Source organism: Protopterus annectens, chromosome 8.part0 (assembly GCF_019279795.1).
Source record: "Protopterus annectens isolate FY-2018-M chromosome 8.part0, PAN1.0, whole genome shotgun sequence".
NCBI classification, from domain to species: domain Eukaryota; kingdom Metazoa; phylum Chordata; order Ceratodontiformes; family Protopteridae; genus Protopterus; species Protopterus annectens.
In genome coordinates, this window is record NC_056741.1 from 334,006,406 (window position 1) to 334,024,987 (window position 18,582).

The following is an 18,582-nucleotide window of genomic DNA, read 5'->3' on the forward strand; positions in this document are numbered from 1 at the left end:
CCCTTTCAATTAACTGCCTTACCCTTTGGCTTATCTCCTGCAGTTAGGATGTTCACAAAGTGCCATGCTTCAGTAACTTTCTCCTGCAGGACCAAGGGAGGGCAGTCTACATTTACGTATGTCTGGATGGTGACATAATTCAGGCACCAATCTTGAAATGCAGAGGGCACTGCAATTCACCATAGCCTGCTTTGAAAACCTAGGACACTCTTTGAACATGCCAACGTCATACCCACCATGCACAAAACAAGTCTTGCTCTTGGGAGCCCATCTGGACACCATTCACTAGAGGGCCTTCGTGTTTTGGACTTCGCATCTGTGTCACAGCAAAACCATATCATTATAAGGGAATTTCTTAGTACACAGGGTTGCAAAAAAAACCCCAAAGGCTAAAGCAGACTTGTATTTATTTAGTGCTTTCGTCCTTCAACAACTTAGACTTTTTAACACTAGTCTCACTTACTCATTTTATACAACACTTCTGTTAAATGACCTCATCGTTCAGTATTATCTTAAACCAATTATTTAAAAACACAATAAGTTATTTATTTGTCAAATAACGATTGCTTAAAAAGCATTTTATGTTAATCATCTCTTTCAACTCTTGAGTTTTCTCTACACCTAATCTTAACTGCTAAAGTACCCCTCTGTATATTCAGTTTTATTATTATATTTCTCTTTCCTACTGTCATGTAACACTTGTTTGAAAATACTAACATAATTTTTTGCTTCTTGTATCACCATGTAATTGCTGATATAAAGTATTTTTCACATCTTTTGTCTTTATTGCATAGTAATGCTCATTCATTCTTTTGCTCAGTTTCTTAGTGGACATCCCCAAGTAAAAAGCTAAACAATTGTATCATATTGCAACATACACTGGGTTCATAGGTTCATAGAGTCATATATAAGTACTAGGCTAGCTGCCCTTGTGCGCCATTGTAAGTCTAGCCAATTTCTCTTCCAAACATGAAAATTAAACCTTGTACCTTGTGTTTGTGGAGTTAATATCGTAACCATTATACCAACGTCCAACCATGGTGACAAGTGCAGTGCCCTCTGATCAGTATTGTCTTATTTTTATAATCCAAAATTATGAATTGACCTTCTAATACATACTGGCACATTTCACAACTGCCACATTTAAACATCCCTTTTTGTTTATCCCTCTAAGGTGGAAAAACTAAAGAATTGTCTTTATGTAGCATGGTTTTCAGACTCTTAGACTTTTTGTAAGTAAAGTTATGTTCATCACCTATAACTGTTTGTAAATTACTGCTACCTTTTAAAATGTTTCAGTTGTCCTTAATTATGTTATTTATAGTAGCACTGTCCAAACATATATCTAAACAAAACCCACAATATTTTTAAAGTTATTCCTTTCTTTTTGACAAGACCTTTTTTTAATATTGATTGAACTTTAATGTTCCTATTATTTTTTATTTCCTGCGCAATTTCTAATATTTCTTGTGCTAACTTCTGTCAATAAGTAACTTTATCTCAGTGAATAACTTTATAATAAAAGTCAGTTCAATGTCAAAATCACGGTCTTTAATTATTACCCTCGAGCCTCTTCTCATTTACCCAGAAGGTATGTTCGTTTTCTCAAATGGGAGTGATTACAAAAGTGTCTCGCCTATAGATTTTTATTATTTAAATAGTCGCAAGAAGTAATTAGGTCAAGAAAATTAACTTGACAACCGCAGGTACCCATAGTAAAATTTAAAAAAAAGTTGTTGTTTGATTCAACTACTCTGAAAAATATTTCACACTCTTTTATAGTACCTTTCCATGTAAAAAACAAGTCATTGACAGAACATTCTTAAAATACATTTCAAAACTGTAGGTAGTATTTTAATTTTCCACCAGGCCATGACTAATGTGGCATAGAAGGGGGCTACAATAGCACCCATCGCTACTCCTTTAACTTGTTTATAATACTTCACGTTAAGAAAGAAAAACATATTATCCAGTAAGATATCTGATAATAAAATCATTGTATTTATAAGTATAGTATTAAAATTAGTATTCATTGCTAAGTATAAACTAGCAAAATCAAGTCCTTATTTTTTCAGAATGCATGTATATAAAGCAGTTGATGTTCTTCATGTTTCACTGTTGCAGTCATTACATTTGGGTTATCTGCTTGCAGTAGCCCTCAGTCAGCCTGATTAGCAAAGTCTTGGGTCCTGCGTCGGTTGCTGTCCCTTCTTCCATGACGTCAGGTCATCAGGGGTATAAAACATGCAGCCTACGCCATTACATCAGTCTTTCTTGCCGTGCGGTGCCCGAAGCAGAAGCAGTTCGCAAGTGTCGGTCGGCCAACTCCTGAAATTTTCGTTTACAAGTTTTAGAATCGAAGTCTTCAACTAAAGTTAAGTACCCCATTGGGGAAACTTTTTCTTGCCCCTTACCGATGTTAGTAAAAGTTAATAATTGCATTACTTGTGGAAAGCAAATACCTCACAAAGATTTTAATTCGTACTGTATTCCTTGCCTAGGCCCTGATCACAATGTACCTTGCTGTTGGTTTTGTGCTTTATTTAATCAGCGTGCTGTCTGTCGTCGGTATATCTTTGCCTCTAAATATTTCGGTTCTCTGTTTGATTATCCAGAAATGTCGTCGGTTAGCCATCTGACTACCAGGATTCTGAAAAAATGTAAAGATAAAGACAGGCCGCTGAGGTCCAAAACTGCCGACAACATTTCTCCTAAGCCAGTCGCCAGTTCGCCGATACTCAAGGTGCTTTCACAGCCCCTGATACCCACTATTTCTGACTCGCAGGCCTCTACTGAGACCCATTCGGAGTCCGGTATGCCGTGAGATGCTTCAACTGTGGAACCTGCGGATGTCTCTACCTTGGATGGGTCCGGAGCCACTGTGCAGGCACTGGCTTCTGAGGGTGTATTCAGGCCTGTGGATTTGCATATTAAACCAATGCCTCCATCTTCATTTAGGCCAAAATCTCGAACCATGCCTAAGAAACCGACGCCCAGACCACATGCTCAGGCCTCTATGCCTAAAAATACAAATTATAAGAATGACTGAAGATCGTATAACTCTAATCAGGGGAAGCCAACCTCCCCCTTCTAAGAGACTTAGGACTGAAGCTGTTTATGAATCTTCTGATCAGGATTCTGATTCTGATTCTTCTGATGATCTGGATTTGCCCTTATCTACTTATGAGGATTCTGATGTAGAGGACTGTATTCCCTCTGCCTTCCCTCCAGAGGATTTTTCTTTTGGTGAAACCTTACATACTCTAAGGGATCATTTCCACTGGGAAAGCCAGGATTTTTCTGATTCAGAAATTAGGCTTAGGGATTTCTTACTCCTGCCTCAGCATAGGCCTTTAGCTGTACCTCCTGTACTGGACATTGTTGATGATGCCTTTTCAGAATCTAGTTTGGCTCCTGATTCTTTGCATCCTGCTCCCAGAAAACCTGACAGATATTACAGGGTTCCTGATTCACACAAGTTCCTTTTTAAAAATCCTATTGCAGATCCAGAGACTATTTCACAGGGACCCAAGTGCATTAAGGCTTCTACTGCTAAAAATCCTACCCTCTCTGATAGACTCCAGGGTGCTGGATAGATGGGGTACGAAGGTTTACACTTTTGCAACCTTGGCCATTAGGGCTTTAAACTGCCAGCTTCATATGTTAAAGTATCAACAAAATGTTATTGGATTGCTTAAACAGAAAATGATGTTGTTTCCTGACTGTGCTGAAAATAAAGAATTACAGGATTTAATGCATTCTGCTGAGCAGGTTGGAAAACATACTTTGCAATGTGGATTTGATTCTTTAGAGGCCTCTTGCAGGGCTGCTGTTACTGGGTCTGTGTTCAGAAGGCATTCTTGGCTTAAGAAGCAATCTTTGCCTGATCATGTTAAAGCTAAATTGTTGGATGCTCCCTTAAATCAGGACTGCCTGTTTGTCAACAAGGCTGAGGAAGTTCTTAAAAAGATGGAAGATAAAGCTAAATCTATGCAAACTGTCAAAAGATTTCTTACTAGTTCAGCCTCCTAGATTTAGTAGGCACTGGCCCTCTAAGAATTGGTCCTTTCTGGCCCCTTCCAGGTCTTCTCATGCCAAACCCAGACACAGCAGAAACCCCAGGTTTCAGTCCCAAGGGACACACAAGACTAAGCAGTGGGGTGTTTCCACACCCAAATCTGGGAGTAGTAAGACTCCCCCCTATGGAAAACTGTCTCAATGACTTGCTTTTAAAATTTCCAAGCACTTCCCAACTGAATGCTCCTTTAGGCGGAAAGATTGCTCTGCAGGCCAAAAACTGGGCACTCATTACCCTGGACAAATGGGTTATAAATGTAGTGTCCCAAGGATACAGATTTCACTTCCACACATTACCAACTCCAAGTGGGTGGCCAGATCTACCCCCAAATTAGTGGGCAGAGGCCCAAAATCAAGTACTCTCTCTCTTAAACATGGAGGCTATTCAGTTGGTACCAGAAGAGGAAAAGGTACAAAGTTTCTATTCAAGACTTTTCCTAGTACCCAGAAAAGGCAATACATGGCATCCTATCCTGGACCTTTCTGCTCTAAACACCTTCCTGGGGATTCCAAAATTCAAAATGCTGATGCTTCACCAGCTGCTTTCTTTGCTAGGCAAAGATGCATGGTTAGCAACACTAGACTTAAAAGAAGCATACCTGCATATCCCTATCAGGGAGTCTTGCAGAAGATACCTACACTTCAAAACAGGCTACATGCACTATCAGTTCTCTGCACTGCCCTTTGGCTTATCTACTGCTCTCAGGGTATTCACAAAGTGCCTAGCTCCAGTCATTTCATTTTGCAGGCAAAGAAATATTCAAATATACCCATACCTGGATGATTGTAATTATATTCCTGGGAGCAAGCTTGAATACATCTTAACAGATGTCTTTTTTCATGCCAGAGAAATGGGTTCATTTGGCAACCTACTTCAAACAAGTGGCCACAAAAACCCAGCTATCTGCAAGGCAAATACTGCATGCCTTGGGGTTCATGGCCTCCTGCATTCTTCTAATTCCATATGTAAGGCTGCATATGAGGAAACTACAATGGTATCTCAAAAGCCTATGATGTCAACATTTACAGGATCTAGAAGCAAGGATTCCTATCATACCTTGCCTACGCCTAGAGTTCCTTTGGTGGGCAGAGGCCTGCCACCAAAACAGGGTACTGCTCAGCATTCACACTACGCCCTTCCGCCCAGATTTTAACAACAGATGCATCAGACTATGTATGGGGAGGGGGCCTCACCTGGCAGGGAAGTGCATTCAGGGCAGATGGAACCCAAGTCAAATGCACCTGCACGTAAATCAAAAGGAAGTGTTAGCTGTACAGAATGCACTGACAGCCTTCAAGGACCACATTCTTCCAGGACAACACCACTGTGATGTGGTACATAAACAAGCAGGGGAGTACACATTCTTACCCCCTCTGCAGACTAGCCATGGCATTGTGGAGCACAGCCTTGAGCTACCAAGTGAATCTACAAGCTCAGTTCCTGCCAGGAAAACTAAATACACTGGCAGACGGATTAAGCAGAAACCTCATGGACCCACACGAGTGGAAACTGGAACCAAGGATTTTCATCATGTTGACAAGCAAATGGGGAAGCCCAGATATAGACCTGTTTGCCTCCCCCCGGAACCATCAATTGGACAAATTTTGTACAATGATTCCCCAAAAGCTAGCTTGGAAAGTGGATGCTCTATCCTTCATCTGGAAAAAACTATCAGTCTATGCCTTTCCTCCTCTGCCTCTGCTATCCAAAGTACTGCTAAAGATCAAACAGGACAAGCCAAGAATGATTTTAATTGCACCAGACTGGCTTCGCTAACACTGGTACCCACTCTTGCGCAGTGTGTCACACACAGCTCCATGGCACCTGCCTCAGACTCCTTCCCTGTTGTCTCAGCAGGAGAACCAAATTCTGCACCCTCAGCTGCAAACCCTGAACCTAGCAGCCTGGCTAAGTACTTAAGCTCTCCTTTTACCATCCCTCAGCAAATCAGTGATGGATATCATTTTAGAGGCAAGGAGGCCCAGTACCAGAAAATCTTATGCTGCAAAATGGAAAAGATTTTGTGCCTGGAACCAATCTCAAGGAATGAAAGCAGCAGTACACAATTTATTTCAGATTCTACAATACTTAGCTGAGATGCTTCATAAGAGCTTGTCCTTTTCCTCCATCATAATTCATGTTTCAGCCATTTCAGCTCATTATAGCACAGAGCATCCCCTTTTCTCTCACCCACTGCTCAAGCAGTTCCTCAGAGGGGCCAAAAACTTAAGGCCACCCAGGAGAGCTCCAACTCCAGCCTGGGATCTTAACTTTGTCTTGGAGAAACTCACTCTTCCTCCTTTTGAGCCAGCTGCTACTGCAGATTTAAAATTTCTTTCCTGGAAAACAGCTTTCCTTTTAACTATCACTTTTGCAAGAAGGGTATCTGAATTACAGGCCCTTATGGCAGTGGAACCTTTCATCATCTTTCATGCGGACAGGGTGTCCCTCAGAACCAATCCCTCCTTCATGCCCAAGGTGGTATCCAGTGTGGCTCCTAATCAGTCCATTCATTTGCCTACGTTCTTTCCTAACCCACAGAACAAAGGGAAATGGATACTGCACTCTTTAGATATGCACAGACAGCTTAGATTCTACTTGGACAGGACTAAACCTCAAAGGAAATCTGTATAACTGCTGGTGGCATTTGCTGTAGGGACAGAGGGAAAAGCTATTTCAAAACAAACCATTTCAAAATGGATAGGCCACTGCATTCTTTTCTGCTATAAGCCCCATGGAAAACCTATCCCACAGGGCATCAGACCCCATTCAACCAAGGCTGCATCTACCTCTACAGTTTTTCTCAGGGGCATCCCAGCTAGGGACATCCTACAGGCTGCTACCTAGAGTTCTGTACATACTTTCACCAAGCATTAGCATTTGCCAATTTTCTCTAAATCCAGAGCTGGTTTTGCCACTGCAGTCTTGCAGGGCCTTAAAGCTGGTCCTAATTCTATTTAAATTCCTCCTCCCAACCTTAGCTTTGGGAATCTACCCAAATGTAATGACTGCAACCGTGAAACATGAAGAACATAGTACAGATGTTCATCATGCATACAGCTGCAGTCATAACAGATGGGTTCTCCTGCCGTCAGGCGGGTCCTCGGTCGGCCGAATTCCAAAGTCTAGTTCCGGCGTCGGTTGTCGTCACTTCTTCCCTGACGTCAGTGTGACAGGGGTATAAAAAAAACAGCCGACGCCATTTTCTCCAGTCTTTCTTGCCGCGCGGTGCCTGAAGCAGAAGCAGTTCGCCAGTGCCGGTCGGACAGCTCCTGAGATTACGAACATTTTGCAACCGAAGTCTTCTTGAAAGCTAAGTACCCCGTTGGGGAAACTTTTCTTGCCTCAGACCAATGTCAGACAAAATTAATAATTGCATTTCATGTGGGAAGCAAATACCACATAAGGATTTTCATTCCCTCTACATTCCTTGCTTAGGCCCAGACCATGACGTCTCGGCCTGTCGTTTTTGTGCTACATTCAACAGACGCATCATTAAGCATTGGGCGGAGTTCACCCAACACTATTTTGGCAAAAAATTTAATTACATTATGTCGTCGGATACTCCGACTCCAGTTTTGAGTAAAAAACACAAAGATAAGGACTGACATACGAGGTCCGCGGCTTCTACCGACACCACGCCAAAGCCGACTACAGGTGGTCCGGTTCTCAGTGAGGTGCCTACGCAGCCCCTGACTATCAATGACACTTCATTGGCAGTGTCTACTGTACCCGAGGTCGCAGGCTCTTCGGCCCACACCCCGACTACCGATACCGAAGCCACTCTTGGCGGTGAAACTCAGAGTTTAGACAGGTCTGCCACCTCTCAAGGTGTCTTCAGGTCTTCCTCTTCTTTTTCCATCAAGGCTTTCACTAAGTCTAAAGCAGCCATGCATATTAAAAGATAGGCTCCACAGGGCCCTTCTCAAGGCCCCATGCCTAAAGAGCAGATGCTCAAAATGGCTGAGGATTTGATTACTCTTATCAGAGGTTCTCAACCCCCCCCCCCCCGGACAAAAGGCCCAGAGTGGAGGAAGAATCCCCCTCCTCGGACCCTCGGACCAGGCCTCCATTATTTCACAGCATTCTGATGACCAGGAACATTCATACTCCCCTTTTGAAGATTCTGATGCAGAGGAGTCCATTCCCTCTGTCTCCCCCCCTGAGGATTACTCTTTTGGGGAAACCTTGCATACCTTGAGGGAACACTTCCACTGGGAAGGCCAAGAGTACTCAGACTCCAAGAAAAGGCTTAGGGATTTTCTCTTGCTCCCTCAGCACAGGCCTCTGGCTATACCTCCTGTCTTAGACATTCTAGATGATGTGTATTCGGAGGCCTGCCTTAACCCAGACTCTTTACCTCCAGCCCCAGTCAAGCCTGACAGGTATTACCGGGTTCCTGACTCACACCAATTCCTATAAAAAGCCATGCGGCTGACCCAGAAACTATCTCACAGGGCCCCAAGGGAATTAAGGCCTCCACTGCTAAAAATCCATTACCTTCAGAGAGATTCCAGAGCTTTAGAAAGGTGGGGAAAAAGGTTTACACCTCGGCCACCTTAACCATGAGGGCATTAAACTGCCAGTTCCATATGTTAAAGTACCAACAGGTTGTCCTGCCTCAGGCAGCCCTCGGTCGGCGGATCCAAGTCTGGGTCGTCCGGCGTGCGATGTCATTTCTCTCCGGCGTCAGTCAGTCGGGCGGCTTACATAAGCATCAGCCACCAAGCATTTTCTTCAGTCTTTCTTGCAAAGTTGAGAAGCAGTTCGCAAGTGCCGGTCATCTGAACAACCAGACTTGAAGGAGTTGCAGGATTTGATGCATAGTGCAGAACAAGTGGGTAAACATACCTTGCAGTGTGGTTTTGATGCTTTAGAGGCCTCATGTAGAGCTGCTGTTACAGGATCAGTCATACGTAGACATGCCTGGCTCAAAGAGCAAACCTTACCAGATCATGTCAAAGCTAAATTACTAGATGCCCCTCTGCAAAAAGATGTATCATTCGTGTTAAAGCTGAGGAGGTATTAAAGAAAATGGAGGAAAAGGCTAAATCAATGCAAACCGTGAAAGATTTCCTACAGGTACAACTTCCACGTTTCAGTAGAAATTGGCCTTCCAAAAATTGGTCCTTTCCAGCCACGCACAGACCCCAAAGAGGTAGATACAGGCACCCGAGGGACAGAGGGCAATCTCAAGGATCGTTTAGAGGCAGACAATGGCAAGCACCTACACAAAGAGGTGGTGAGGATAGTTCACAGCCATTCAGAAAGCAAACCCAATGACTTTCCCCTTTGCATGCCAAGCAAGGCTCAAATGGCAGCACCTTTAGGTGGAAAACTAGCATTATTTTCGAAAAATTGGCATATTGTCACAAAAGACAAATGGATCCTGGACATTATAGACAGAGGCTACAGATTCCATTTTCACACCCTTCCAAAAATGAGAGGCATGCCAAACCTGCCACACAATCAAAGGGCAGAGGCACAAAAACAAATTTCAGATCTCATGGACATGAAAGCTATTCAAGAGGTACCTACACAAGAACAAGGTCAAGGTTTTTACTCCAGACTATTCCTGGTACCAAGGAAAGGAAAAGATTGGAGACCTATTTTGGACCTATCTATCCTAAACACATTTTTACTCGTGCCAAAATTCAAGATGCTCACATTACAGCAGCTTCTTCCCATGCTGGGCAAGGAGTTTTGGCTGGTAACATTGGACCTCAAGGAGGCATACCTGCATGTCCCAATCAGACAAGATTGCAGAAGATACCTCAGATTTCTTGCAGGTTCAACCCATTATCAATTCTCTGCATTGCCCTTTGGCTTATCTACTGCACCCAGAGTATTCACGAAATGCCTGGCATCAGTAATTGCCTACTGCAGACTTCAAGGGATACAAATATACCCATATTTGGACGACTGCCTGATCCAAGCGGACAGCAAGCACATACTTCTGAAACATCTGGTTTTGTAATAATGTTGTTGAATTCTCTGGGATACACTGTCAACAAAAAGAAATCAAGGCTAATACCCTCTCAAACAATAATTTTCCTGGGTGCCAACTTGGAAACAAACACCCAGATGGCCTACCTCACACCAGAGAAACAGGGGCAACTAACTCAATACTTCAGAAAACTAGCAGATTTCACCAGGCTAACTGCAAGGAAAATCCTGCAGGCTCTGGGATTCATGGCATCTTGCATCCTACTAATCCCACGTGCAAAGCTGCATATGAGGAAACTTCAATGGTACCTGAAAAACCTATGGTCTCAACACAGCCACAGTTTGGAAACAATAATATCACTGATTCCATGTCTTCAAAAGGAATTTCTGTGGTGGGCTCAAGCATGCCAAAGAAACACAGGTCTCCCATTCTGCAAGCCTCAAGCAAATTAAGTCATCACAACAGATGCCTCGGACTATGCCTGGGGGGGGGCGCACATGACAGATCGGTGCATTCAGGGCAAATGGTCCCAAAAAGAAAAGCACCTACACATCAATCAAAAGGAAATGCTAGCAGTAATAAATGCTATTATAGCTTTCAAAAACCTTCTGCGTCCAGGTCACCTATTGATAAGGACAGACAACACCACAGTAATGTGGTACGTAAACAAACAGGGAGGAACCCATTCATACCCCCTATGCAGGCTGGCCATATCTCTTTGGAACATGGCTCTGGAATTACAAATCGAACTTCAAGCACAGTACTTGCCAGGCAAGGAAAACATGCTGGCAGACAACCTAAGCAGAAATATGACAGATCCACACGAATGGAAGTTGCATCCTCAAGTTTTTACAGAGATAATTCAAGCATGGGGAAGGCCAGACAAAGATCTCTTTGCCTCCCACAAAAATCACCAATTGGCAAAATTCTGCTCAAGGACCTTTCATCCACAGGCCTGGAGAGTGGACGCACTCTCTTTCAGTTGGACAACAATGACAGTTTATGCCTTTCCACCTCTTCCTCTGCTGCCCAAATTTCTATTAAAAACCAGAGCAGACAGACCAAAGATGATTCTCATTGCTCCAGACTGGCCAAGACAACACTGGTACTCACTCCTGAGGAGCCTGACGCATTCCCCACCATGGATCCTACCTCTAATGCCTCTTCTTCTGACTCAGCACAGCTTCAAAACTCTACACAGTCAGCTGAAAGCACTCAATCTGGCTGCATGGAAGATTCCTTAACTTCACAACAGACACTACTCTCCAAGGAGGTGCAGGATGTCATTTTGGAGGCCAGAAGGCCTTCTACTAGAAAAGCTTACTCTGCAAAATGGAAACGGTTTTGTGCCTGGAATGAGAAAAAGGGTCAGAATCCTGGAATACTGAATTTACCTCAAATATTACAGTACCTAGCTGAGATGCTAAGCAGTGGACTTTCATTCTCCTCCATCAAAATCCATGCCTCAGCCATTTCTGCAGAATACAACACTGATCCTCCTTTATTCTCTCACCCCCTCTTAAGACAGTTCCTCAGAGGGGCTAAGAATATAAAACCCCCAAGGAAACAACCAGTATCTGTTTGGGACCTCAATTTCATTCTTGAAAAACTGACCTTGCCTCCTTTTGAGCCAGCTGCCTCAACAGAACTGCAATATTTGTCCTGGAAAACAGCCTTCCTTCTGGATATCACCTCAGCTTGCAGGGTATCGGAACTACAAGCCCTCATGGCTGTGCAGCCTTTCATCATTTTCCATCAGGACAGCGTTTCCTTACGAACCAATCCGTCCTTTATGCCAAAGGTGGTATCCAGGGTAGCTTTGAATCAGGCTATACACTTACCTACCTTTTACCCTAATCCTCAAAACAAATGGGAGAGACTACTACATTCCTTGGACATCCACAGACAGCTGCGTTATTATTTGGACAAAACAAAGCCTTTCAGAAAATCAGAGCAACTCTTTGTGTCCTATGCTACAGGAGCTCAAGGGAAGCCAATTTCCAAACAGACAATCTCAAAATGGATAGCCCACTGCATACGCTTTTGTTACTCTTTTCATGGTAAAACTGTACCTGCACGTATCAGATCTCACTCCACAAGGGCCACAGCTACCTCTGCAGCTTTCCTCAGGGGGGTTCCTACCAAAGATATTTTGGAAGCAGCCACTTGGAGTTCTGTGCATACCTTCTCCAAGCACTATCACCTACCATTATACTCCAAATCTAGAGCAGGCTTTGCCACTGCAGTCTTGCAGGGCATCCTGGCTCCTCCTAGTTCCACCTAGTGCCTACCACCCCTTTTTTAGCTTTGGGATTCTACCTATCTGTTATGACTGCAGCTGTATGCACGATGAACATAGTACAATTTTGTACCTACCATAAATGTAGATGTTCGAGTGCTAATACAGCTGCAGTCCAGGTTTCCCTCCCTCCTTCCCATCTTGGGACAGGCCTAATGGCTAACACCTCTTCATACAACCTGATTGGGGTATTCATTTATGGTGTATTTGCTTGCAACTACTGTTTTTTTTGATTATATTGCATTGCATTATTACATAAATTTATGTATTGCCTTCCTTCTGGGGGCACCTGACATCTGGGGCAAGAAAAACTGAAGAAAATGGCGTCGACTGGTTCTTTTATACCCCTGCCGCACTGACATCAGGGAAGAAGTGACGACAACCGACGCCGGACCTAGACTTTGGAATTCGGCCAACCGAGGACCCGCCTGACAGCAGGAGAACCCATCTGTTATGACTGCAGCTGTATTAGCACTCGAACATCTACATTTATGGTAGGTACAAAACTGTACTTTGTGTACATTTACCATAAATGTAGATGTTCGAGTGTATTCACTGTTGCAGTCCTGGATGTTCATCGTGTTTCACTGTTGCATTATTACACTTAGGTTATCTTGCTGGCAGGCTACCCACAGTCGGCATGAATTCCAAAGTCTTGGTCCGGCGTTGGTTGCTGTCACCTCTTCCCTGACGTCAGTGCACCAGGGGTATAAAAGATGCAGTCAACGCCATTTTCTTCAGTCTTTTTTGCCGCGCGGTGCCCGAAGCAAAAGCAGTTCGCAAGTGCCGGTCGACCAACTCCTGAGATTTTCAAAGACAAATTTCAGATTCGAAGTCTTCATTAAAGCTAAGTACCCCATTGGGGAAACTTTTTTTCTTGCTCCAGACCGATGTCAGAAAAAGTTATCTTTTGTGTCTGTGAGTATACATGCCTTAGCTGTTTCAGCTTGCTTGCTTTAGGATCTCCCTCTATTTATTTTTGCTAGTAAAGCATTTTTTAAAAGGGGACTTGCACCTGAGGCCTGCGAAGAAGGGACCTCCTCTACCATGGGACCTCAACTATATTCTTGTGAATATATTACCTGCCTTTGAACCAGTGGCTTCTGCATCCTTGAAGGCCTGCTTTGGAAACTATGTCCTTAGTGGCTGTTTTTAGCCAGAAGGATTTCAGAGCTACTGCTGCTCCTGTGCAAAGGACAGTCTCTAACAGTCCACAGGGACAAGGTCACTCTATGCACCAACCTTTCTTTCACAAGCAATGTAATAACCGAGTTATCCTAAAATTATCCTTGAGTCAGGTCATTCATCTCCCAATGTTTTTACTACCACCCAGAATAGAGGGAAGAGAAATCTAGAGGAATCTACACTCTGTGGATGTTCATAGGCAATATGGACGTTGCCTTGACAGGTCAAAAGATAACAGAAAAATAGAACAGTTGTTTATATTCTTTACTAAGCACAGAGAGAGAAGGCCCGTTTCCAAACAGATTATCTGTAAATGGTTGGCCCTATGTATGCTTTTATGACTTCTTTTATGGCAAGACAGTACCAGAGAAGGCAAGGGCCCATTCTACAAAAACTACTGCACCCACAGCCACTACTGCCCTCCTTGGAGGAGGTCACTACACAGCTTGTTTTAGAATCTGCTACCTGATTTTCAGTCTACACTTTCTCTGTGAACTAAAGCCTGGACATTGCTTCTAGAGCTAGGGCAGGATTTGTCATGGACAGTCTGCAAAAGTTACTTCAGCCAACGCATCCTCAATGCCAGCCACCCAGCGGTCCTGGAGTTTTGGGACTCTGCCCAAATTTGAAAACTACTGCAGCAGTGATCCATGTGATGACCATAGTAGAACTGTGTTAGGAACTTATCATAACTGCGGATATTTGTTTGGTCACTGTTACAGTACTACCTCCATCGCTCCACTCATCTTTTTGTCCTGTGGGAATCAGAGGCTGGGGTAGCTAGACATCTGCTGATACCAATACAAGGCATCTTCCCTTGTCAGGTTTACTTAGAACTTGAAGAGGCAGCTTTGACGTTGGGTGTCATCTTATTAGACTGCTATAGATGGGAGCAAACCTTCTTCCTTTGTCCACTTGAGCACTTAGTGCTCTGGATCAGCCACAGGCTCCTGAAGACTACAATGGCAAGAAACCACCAAGGAGAGTAAACTGAGGTTTAAGGCTGTGAGCTGTAGTTCCTGTGATACCAGGTTTAATTTTGTTAGCCCTCACTTACCTACTTTGTGACCCTAGCAAGTCATTTAACTGGACAGTATATGGAAACCACTGGAAATATGGATTAGGCTCCTCAGTGGTCCCCCTGAACCTCAAGCCTAGTAGATATCTATGAATCTGTGATTAAAATCCCTGATGTTCATAGGGTTTCACTGTTGCAGTCATTACACTTGGGTTATCCTGCTGGCAGGCAACCCGGAGTCGGCCTGAATTCCAAAGTCTTGGTCCAGCGTCGGTTGCTGTTGCCTCTTCCCTGACGTCAGTGCACCAGGGGTATAAAAGATGCAGCCTACACCATTTTCTTCAGTCTTTCTTGCCGTGTGGTGCCCGAAGCAAAAGCAGTTCGCAAGTGCCGGTCGGCCGACTCCTGAGATTTTTGAAATTGAATTTCAGAGCTGAAGTCTTCAATAAAGCTAAGTAGCCCATTGGGGAAACTTTTTCTTGCTCCAGACCGATGTCAGTAAAAGTTAACAATTGTATTTCTTGTGGGAAGCAAATACCTCATAAGGATTTTCATTCTTACTGTATTCCTTGCCTAGGCCCTGACCACGATGTTGCTAGTTGTCGGTTTTGCGCTAGATTCAACCAATGCAGTGTTAAATGTCGGTTCGATTTTGCTTTACATTACTTTGGCCGAAGGTTTAACTATATAATGCCGTCGGAACAGCCGACGAACGGAGTTCATAAAAAGCGCAAGGACAAAGAAAAGGACAGGCATCCGAGGTCCAAAACCGACTATGAAGCCTCTTCTAGGCCAGTCACCAGTTCACCGGTTCTCAGTGAGGTGCTTTCGCAGCCCCTGACACCCGCTACCTCAGAGTCACAGGCTGCCTCCGACTCCCACGTGGAGACAACCAGGACTCTGGAAACTCAAGGTATTGGGCCTATGGAAACTATTCCCTCAGATGGGTCCAGAGCCGCTGAGCAGGCATCGGCTTCTGAGGGTGTTTTCAGACCTTCACAGCTTACTATCAAGACCACTTCAGCAGCCAAGGCAAAGTCTAAAACACCTTTAAAGACAAAGAAACAAGTAAAGCATTCACCTGGACAGTCATCCATGCCAAAGAAACAGATACTTAAAATGGCCGAGGACCTAATTACTCTGATCAGGGGTTCCCCTCCCCCTCCTGATAAAAGGCCTAGGCAAGATACTGACCGATTCCTCTGACCAGGTTTTTATTTCCTCCTGATTCCTCTTCAGAACAGGGATATTCTCTTCCTCCCTATGAGGACTCTGACGCTGAAGAATCTATCCCTTCAGCCTCTCCTCCTGAGGATTACTCCTTTGGGAAAACCCTGCACACCACGAGGGAGCATTTCCATTGGGAGAGCCAGGATTATTCAGAATCCAAGAAAAAGCTCAGGGACTTTCTTTTACTGCCTCAGCACAGGCCTCTTGCTATTCCCCTGTACTAGATATTGTTGATGTATTTTCTGAATCCAGTCTGTCTGCTGATTCTTTACTCCCTGCACCAGTTAAGCCAGATAGGTACTACATGGTCCCAGAGTCTCATAAATTTATGTATAAAAACCCTGCTGCTGACCCAGAAACAATTTCTCAGGGTCCCAAAGGGGTCAAGGCTTCCACTGCAAAAAAAACTGTCCTCTCTGATAGGGATTCTAGAGCACTGGACAGATGGAAAAAAGTTTACACTTCTGCTACTTTAGCTGTAAGGGCTTTAAACTGCCAGTTTCACATGCTTAAATATTAACAATACCTAATGTCTTTGCTAACACAGAAAATGCTTAAAAGCTCAGAATGTCCTGAAAATAAGGAAATGCAGGATTTATTGCATGCAGCTGAACAAGTGGGAAAGCATACTTTGCAATGTGGTTTTGATTCATGAGGCTTCTTGCAGAGCCGCAGTTACAGGTTCTGTCATTCGAAGGCATGCTTGGTTAAAAGAACAAAGTTTACCTGATCATGTTAAAGCAAAATTGTTGGATGCTCCATTACAGCATGATACTTTGTTTGGTGTTAAGGTGGAAGAGGTGTTAAAGAAAATGGAGGATAAAGCAAAATCAATGCAAACAGTAAAGGATTTCTTACAGGTTCAGCCACCCAGATTTAGCAGGAACTGGCCTTTTAAAAATTGGTCCTTTCCAGTGTCAGACAGGCCATAAAGAGGCAGATACAGATGCCCAAGAGGCAGATCTCAGCCCCAAGGCCCATACAGACCTAAGCAATGGGGTGCTTCAGCTCCCAAAGGTGGAGAAGACAAATCACAACCTTATAGGAAACAGTCCCAATGACTTCCCTCTACCAATGCCAAGCACTTACCTTTTGGCAGCACCCTTAGGGGGAAAACTGGCACTTTTCTCACAAAATTGGCACATGATCACCCAGGACAAATGGGTGCTGAATATTGTTTCCCAGGGTTACAGGTTCCACTTTCACATCCTACCAAGGCCAAAAGGTATACCAGACCTGCAACACAATCAATGGGCAGAGGCACAAAAACAAATTTCTGCTCTCATGGACATGAGGGCTATTCAAAAAGTACCACAGCAAGAGCAGGGACAATACTAGACCTGTCTACTCTAAATACTTTCCTGGACGTTCCAAAATTCAAAATGTTGACACTGCAGCAACTTCTACCCATGCTGGGCAAAAAAGCTTGGCTAGTTACTTTGGACCTCAAAGAGGCATACCTGCATGTATCAATCAGACAATCTTGTAGAAGATACCTCAGATTCATAGCTGGCTCAATGCATTACCAATTCTCTGCACAGCCCTTTGGCTTATCTACTGCACCCAGGGTCTTCACAAAATGCCTGGCACCAGTAACTGCATTTTGCAGTTAAAAAGGAATTCAAATGTATCCCTACTTGAACGACTGCCTTATTCAAGCAGACAGCAAGGACATTCTACTAAAGCATCTGGTGTTTGTAAAAAGATTACTAATTTGCCTAGGGTACGCAGTAAACGAGAAGAAATTAAAACTAGTGCCCTCTCAAGAGATAATATTCCTGGGTGCAAGCTTAAATACAACTGCCCAGATGGCTTATCTCATGCCAGACAAACAAAGGCAACTGACTCATTACTTTCAAATGATGGCAACAAAGACCCAGCTATCTGCAAGAAAAATTCTGCAGGCTTTGGGCTTCATGGCATCCTGCATCCTCCAAATTCCATATGCAAGACTGCATATGAGGAAGCTGCAATGGTATCTAAAAAGTGTTTGGACTCAACATTGCCACAGCCTGGAAACAATAATTACTCTCATTCCCTGCCTGCAACAAGAGTTTCGATGGTGGGCACTGGCCTGTCACCACAACAAGGGACAGCCTTTCACTTTACCCACAGCCAGGCAGACACTAACAACAGATGCATCGGATTATGCCTGGGGAGCACACATGGTGGGAAAATGTATACAGGGCACGTGGCCCACAGACCTAATGCATCTTCATATCAATCAAAAAGAGATGCTAGCTGTACAGAATGCCCTGACAGCCTTCAAGGATCTACTACATCCAGGACACCTATTACTAAAGACGGACAATACTACAGTCATGTGGTACATAAACAAGCAAGGGGGCATGCATTCCTACCCCCTCTGCAGGCAAGCCATGACTTTGTGGAACACAGCACTGGCCTATCAAGTACATCTGCAGGCACAATTCCTGCCAGGAAAGAAAAATACTCTGGCAGATGAACTAAGCAGAAACCTCATGGACCCTCACGAGTGGAAACTAGATCCACAAGTCTTCAGCATGATAACAAAGAAATGGGGATGCTCATACATAGATCTATTTGCCTCCTCTCACAACTGCCAGCTACAGAGATTCTGCACAAGGACTGATCACTCACAAGCATGGAAGGTGGATGCTCTATCATTCAGCTGGAAAAGCCTAACACTTTATGCCTATCCACCACTGCCTCTACTCCCCAAGGTACTCCTAAAGGTCAGACAAGAGAAGCCAAAAATGATTCTGATTGCCCCAGACTGGCTACGCCAGCACTGGTACCCAATCCTAAAGAGCTTGTCTCAAGGGCCAGCTTGGACTTTACCTCAA

The 18,582-nt window shown here is 43.9% G+C and overlaps 1 protein-coding gene across 4 annotated transcripts in view; it reads left to right on the forward strand.

Annotated features, from left to right (window-relative positions):
- ARHGEF2 (Rho/Rac guanine nucleotide exchange factor 2) overlaps positions 1-18,582 on the forward strand; it is a 924,267-nt gene that overhangs the window by 861,032 nt on the left and 44,653 nt on the right. The window lies entirely within an intron of this gene.